Genomic DNA, 6,001 nt, shown 5'->3' with positions numbered 1-6,001 from the left:
GAGTCTGACCTAATAGTGCTCAGCACCATAGTTAAAGTATTATAAAAACTTGGGTTTTTTCCTCTGTCTTACCAAGATAACTCTATGCTCCTTACCCACTCGCTGAAAGCCTGCAAGCTGTTTGTGATGCAAATTGAAAGCATGTGAGCAGTTGGTGATCCAAAATAACATGGATAATGCAGCTTTAAAATGACATCTAGGTTTAAGTGGTCAGGGAGGGGGGAATTTAAGATGTGTTTACATTTATTTGCAAACACAAAAAAGACAAAACAAAGTATATGTCACTGATTAAGATAACCTTAGGCATAAAATACCACCTATCTACTGTAATCTGAGCAAGACGAAATGGAGTGTAAACTGGAGTGTTACTAGAGATAAGCCTGCTACAGCTCCTTGCCTTCTTAGCTATTATTACTTCCTGCATCCTCAATTATTATTCTTGTGATGTAATGCATAGATCATCAGCATATGTGAAGCTCCTCATGTTACTCTGTATGGGTTGGTTATTGGTGTATATGTTAAAAAGGATTGGTGCTAGCATGCTACCCTGTGGGGGGCTGTTTTGTTGTAGTCTCCAGCGGCTCTCTTGCTCGGTTCTACATAAAAAACGTCTTTCCCCAAAAAGATGAGCTGCCCTAGGTGGTAGTCATGCATCATATCATAGACTTTGGTAAGCAGGTTTCAGTGGCTGACTATGGCATATGCTGGTGATAGGTCTACAAACAAAGCGCCTGTTATCTATATGCTGGGTGATGTTTAGTATTTGGCCAGTGCAGGACTTGCCTGATCTAAATCTGATTTGTTCTAGTATTAGATGTTGTTTGATACGAGTTGAAAGACAATTGAGAATAAGGCTTATAAAGGTAGCACCGAAGTCACACTGGCCTAAAGTTCTCTGGGTCAGAGGCATCCTTCCTGGTCTTTGATAGAGCAATTACATGGGCTTGTCATCATAGATTTAGATATTCTAAGGGTTGGTGAGCAATTGTTAAAGACGTAATACCCATAGCTTGGTTGCAGAACCAAAGTTCTTGATTTGCTCCATGCCTATGTTACTGAGTCCAACTGTTTTGCTCTTCAAGTAACCTATCCTGACGTCAAGTTCATCTATTGTGTATGGTATGCTAAATTGATTATCCTCCAGATCAGTTTGCTGTCTAATCCATATTTTAGGCTGTTTGTTTGATGCTTTACTGTTGAATGGAAGCTGGTGATCCACCTGGTTGGCTGTGATGTTGTGGTATTACTGTACTTTCCTTGGATTGTTACTCAGCTTATGAACTATGCTCTCCTGCTAGTGTGGGTCATATATATTCCTTTGCCATTGTCAAGAATAGATTAATGCGTACTAAGCAACCTCTCAGATTACTACAATAAGAACCAGCTTTGCACCAACCCAACCAAGATGCAGGTCACAGCTTTTCACTTACATCATAGAGAAGCCAAGTAGAAATTAAACATCATCTGGGATGGAATCCCACTGACTAATCACCCAAACCTTGTGTACTTGGGGGTTACATTGGACCAAATGCTTACCTTCAAAGCACATGTAGAGAAGCTGAAAAGGAAAGTCAGCTCCTGCAACAACATACTTTGAAAGTTAGTCACCTCAAAGTGGGGAGCAAACCACTGCTATTGCCTTGTGTTACTCCACTGCAGAGTATGCATGTCCAGCATGGGAATGATCAGTTCATGCCAAGAATGTAGACCCAGTTCTAAATGACAGCTGTCATGAAATAACAGGATGTCTAAAGCCAACACTAAAAAGTAGCCTGCATTTACTGGCTGGCACTGCACCACCTGATACCAGAAGAAAGGTAGCAAGCCAAAAAGAAATATCAAGGCAGATGGAAGACCCCAGGAATCCACCCTGTCGTGACACAGAAGTAACTAAACAGCTTAAAGCATGAAAGCGTTTTGTGACCAGTATTGTGCCATTGGACACAACAGATGTTGGGTCACAACTAAAGTTATGGAAGGAAAGAGTATTCACAGTCAGGTGCATTGAAATGAACCTGAGAACCAGAAGGGCTGATCTAGACTGGACAGTGTGGTAATTCCTGAATTAAACTTTGCGTGCAAAATGGAAGATCAAAAACAAACATGATCAAAAGGGGCTACTCTAATACATGATGAATATATGTAAGTGTGGTGAAGTGCAGACTATGGAACACCTGCTTGTTTGCTATTTCCTTTACAGATTCACAGAAGCTTAGGGCTGGAAGGCACCTTATGAGATTATTGGGTCCAGCCCCCCTGCTCTGGGTAGGAAAGACTGCTGGGGTCAAATAACTGCAGCAAGGTGTAGATCCAGTCTCCTTTTGAAAATCTCAAGGGTAGCTGCCTGCACCACCCCCACTGGGAGGCTATTTCAGAGTCTGGTCGCATAAACCGTGAAGAAGTTTTTCCTTACATCAGTCCGAAACTTTCTTCTAGGAGCTTATGACCGTTGCTCCTGGTTTTCCCCTGGGGTGCTTTGGTGAATAGTTGTTTGCCTAGCCCCTGATGTTCTTCTCCTAATATATTTGTAAGCTGCCAGCAAATCCCCCTGAAATCTTCTCTTTTTTAGGCTAAACAGTCCTGTATCTGTCTTCCTTTCCTTGTATGGATTGCTCTTCAGGCCTCTAAACATGCGAGTGGCTCTTCTCTGGACTCTTTCAAGCTTCTCCACATCCTTCTTGGAGTGCAGCACCCAGAACTGGATGCAGTACTCCAGCTGCGACCTCACCAATGCTCAGTAGAGTGGGAAAATAACTTCCTTAGTTTTGCTTGAGATGCATTGGTTGATGCATACCAGCGTATTGTTTGCTCTGCTAACTGTAGCATCTGGTGCTACAATAGCATTATTTGCTCTGTTAACTGGTGCTAGCTAGTATAACATCACCAAGCCTGTAAGTTTGTTGTGGATTTTTCCTCTTCAGGTGGAGCACTTTTTACTTATCAGTGTTGAACAGCATCTGGTTCTGGTCCACCCATCTAACTAATCTGTCTGGGTCATCAGCTTACCCTGATGAGTGACCGCACTTCCCCACAGCTTAGTGTTATCAGTGAACTTTGCCAGTGTACTTTTCACCCCCCACATCTAGATCATTGATGAAGATGTTGAAAAACACTGGTCCAAGTACCAAACCCTGGACGGACCCCTACTGACTACATTCCACCAGGTCGACACAGATCCATCCATTAATACTCACTGGGTCTGACCCCACAGCTAGCTTCCCACCCATTGACTGTTGAATTGTTCAGCCCATAGCCCCCTAGTTTGACTTTGAGAGCCTTATGGGACACCAAGTCAAGGACTTTCCTAAAGTCCAAGTAAATGACATTGACTTCATCTCCCTTATCCAAGTGGTCAGTAACCTGGTCACAGAAGGAGATGAGGTTAGTCAGACATGACCTACCTGCAACAAAACCATGTTGGCTGTCCTTCCGAATTTTCCTTCTATTAGCTTATCGCATGTGGACTCCCTGAGAAATTTTTCGAGGATTTTTCCTGGGATTGAGGCAAGGCTGACTGGCCTGTAGTTCCCTGGGTCCTCTCTCCTCCCCTTCTTGAAGATAGTCACAACATTGGCCCTCTTCCAGTCTTCTGGGACCTCTCAAAGAGGTTTGCCAGTGGTCCTGCGATGACTTCAGCTAGTTTGTTCAGTATTCTCGGATGGAGTTCATCCAGTCATGCTGACGTATAGATATCCAGGCTCTCTAGGTGTTCTTTCACTTGTCCTTGATGAAATTTGTACAAAGGAGGACGTCACTGCAACAATAAAAAGAGCCATTGCTTGTGCACAATTTCGGCTTATAAACATCTAGTTTTATGTTAAGGACACAAGAAGGAAAATTATTATTCTCAGATGATCTCTTGTCAGTGCTGTCCAAAAGAAAAACCACTACATTTGAAGTAATAGCCACTGTATGAATAATTAAATAAGTGTAATGATATTGTCACCATGTAGGTTTTTAAAAATAATTTCTTAAGCACAGAGAAGTTTCAGTGCTAACCACGTTCAAAAGAACAGAGGTAGCAAAAAGGGCACGTTATCAGCGTGGTTGAGATGCTATAGGTTCAAGTTCAGAGTCATGCTGAAGGCTGCTCCTGATTGATCTAATTTTAAAAGTATATGTGATTGCTTAGGCTGGGAATCAAAAAAGCATCAGGACGCAATGCAGGCTATATTACTCCTTTGTGTGCTGTTGGCTGCAGAAACTGGTTCATCCTAACTATGCTAGGCTACTGGGCTTGCATGAACCATTGACCCTGATTTAGGAAATTTCTCATATGTTGGAAAGGAACAATGGTAGACTGTCATCTGAGAAAATAGCCCCAGGCATATTGAGAAATAGCCTTGTAAGCTGTGCTATGTAGCACTGGAACACTGATATTCACTTATATATCTGACTGTCATGGAAGTCCCCTGTGGCTCAGTGGTAGACCTCTTGCCTGCCACACAGGTGACCCAGGTTTAATTCCCAGACACCTATACAATTACAACCCTGGAGGCACCACACATCTAGACTTAGTGGCTGCATCCAGACAAGTGACCATGTGCCTCTTGTGGGGTCTCAAAGCAGTTGGGGATGCCACAAATAAAAAAGTATTCCCTGTGCTACGTATTTGTAGTGTGGATTCTAAATTTGATACCTGGAAATCCTGGTATTAAAAAAAAAACCCAAAACAAACAAAACAAAACAAAACAAAAAACGCAACAACAAAAAAACAAAAAAAACGCAGGAAAAAGGTGGCACAGGGCATGCTCCTGGAGTGGTAACTGGAGTCTGGGTCCTTCAAGGAGACACTGGCATCTGGCCAAGAAGTGTAGGAGGCTCTGCTGAAGTTCCCATACCACAACCAAGGCCATCTGGGCCTGGCAGCTGTGCAGCCTTGTGGCCATGGGTCCAAGGAAGCAGATGCTGTTGCAGGTAGCAACAGGTCACAGCCAGGCAGCAGCCCTCACTGACAGTCTCTTGCAGTGTGCAGAAGGTGCAGGCGCCACTCTAGGTTAGGGCTGCTTCAGCATTTCCACTTGGTACAAGGGACTAGTGTCCCCAGATGCAAACTGACTGCTCCGAAGCTCCTGACCTGCTTGCCAGGGCAGCTTTTTATACTGCTGGGGCCAGAACAGGTGCTGGCCCCAGCCTATAGCTCCCCCTGGCTGAAGATTCAGGAGAAGCTGGGCAGGGTCAGTTTGCTCCAAGTGGCACAATTTGCCCCAAACCAATATGCATGTTCAGACACCTGTGCTGAGGCACAAATCTCTGGGACAAATGTGTGCTGCTGCTATTTGAGCTGCTGCAAGCGCATGTGCCTGCATGTGTGGACGCGGCCAGTCTGGCCTTCCGATTCTGTCTTAGCGGCCTAAAGAGGGAATGGAAGTTCTGGGCAGCCTCTACTCCTACAAAAGCTTCTGTCTAGGCATATGTGCAAGCGGTCTGGATGACCTCTCACATGTACAGCATGCTCTGGAAGGATCGATGGTTACCAATTCAAACTGTCATTGGTATTTATAATGCACCAATCAGCATATGCTGAAGGAAGAGCAATAGTGAAGGAGAAAACAATTTAAGATGCAAACAAATATTGTGATTTGAAGCTTCAGGGGTCAGTCCTTGACTATAAGCTTTAGTGCTTGCATTTTACTTTTATAAATTAAAAACATTTATTCCAAGGTGATATTTCCTGCTTGAAGAAAATCAATGTGAGTGAATAATAAGGGAAAGGAACAGCAATTTAGAGACAGAAAAGTGTCAATGGATTGGAAAATCTTTTTCAGAAACTCTGTGCACTAGAATGCCGGGTCCTACAATCTGCCACTACAATGATTTTCTTATGTAATCTCTGTGATTATTTACCTCCACATTGCAGTAATGCCCGGAGGCCTCATTCGGAGATCTAGGGTCCATTGAGCTCGTAGATGCATGTAATTGAAAACACAGTCTCTAACTCCCAAGTGTTCTCAGTCTTAGCATATGACAACAGGCTGAATATAATGAAGGCAAAGAGGGA

At 43.6% G+C, this 6,001-nt stretch overlaps 1 long non-coding RNA gene across 1 annotated transcript in view; it reads right to left on the bottom strand.

Annotated features, from left to right (window-relative positions):
- Positions 1–5,927, bottom strand: part of LOC112549410 — a 6,464-nt gene extending 537 nt beyond the window's left edge. Inside the window, exons 1-2 of the long non-coding RNA XR_003092808.1 lie at positions 5,848–5,927; positions 3,402–3,754 (exon numbers count right to left, since the gene is read on the bottom strand). This is a non-coding gene — a long non-coding RNA (uncharacterized LOC112549410). The remainder of the gene's footprint in view (positions 1–3,401; positions 3,755–5,847) is intronic.
- Between the last annotated feature and the right edge of the window lie 74 nt (positions 5,928–6,001).

Source organism: Alligator sinensis, unplaced genomic scaffold (assembly GCF_000455745.1).
Source record: "Alligator sinensis unplaced genomic scaffold, ASM45574v1 scaffold601_1, whole genome shotgun sequence".
Taxonomy (NCBI): domain Eukaryota; kingdom Metazoa; phylum Chordata; order Crocodylia; family Alligatoridae; genus Alligator; species Alligator sinensis.
The sequence above is the reverse complement of the archived record's forward strand: the minus strand, read 5'-3'. Positions and strand labels throughout refer to the sequence as shown.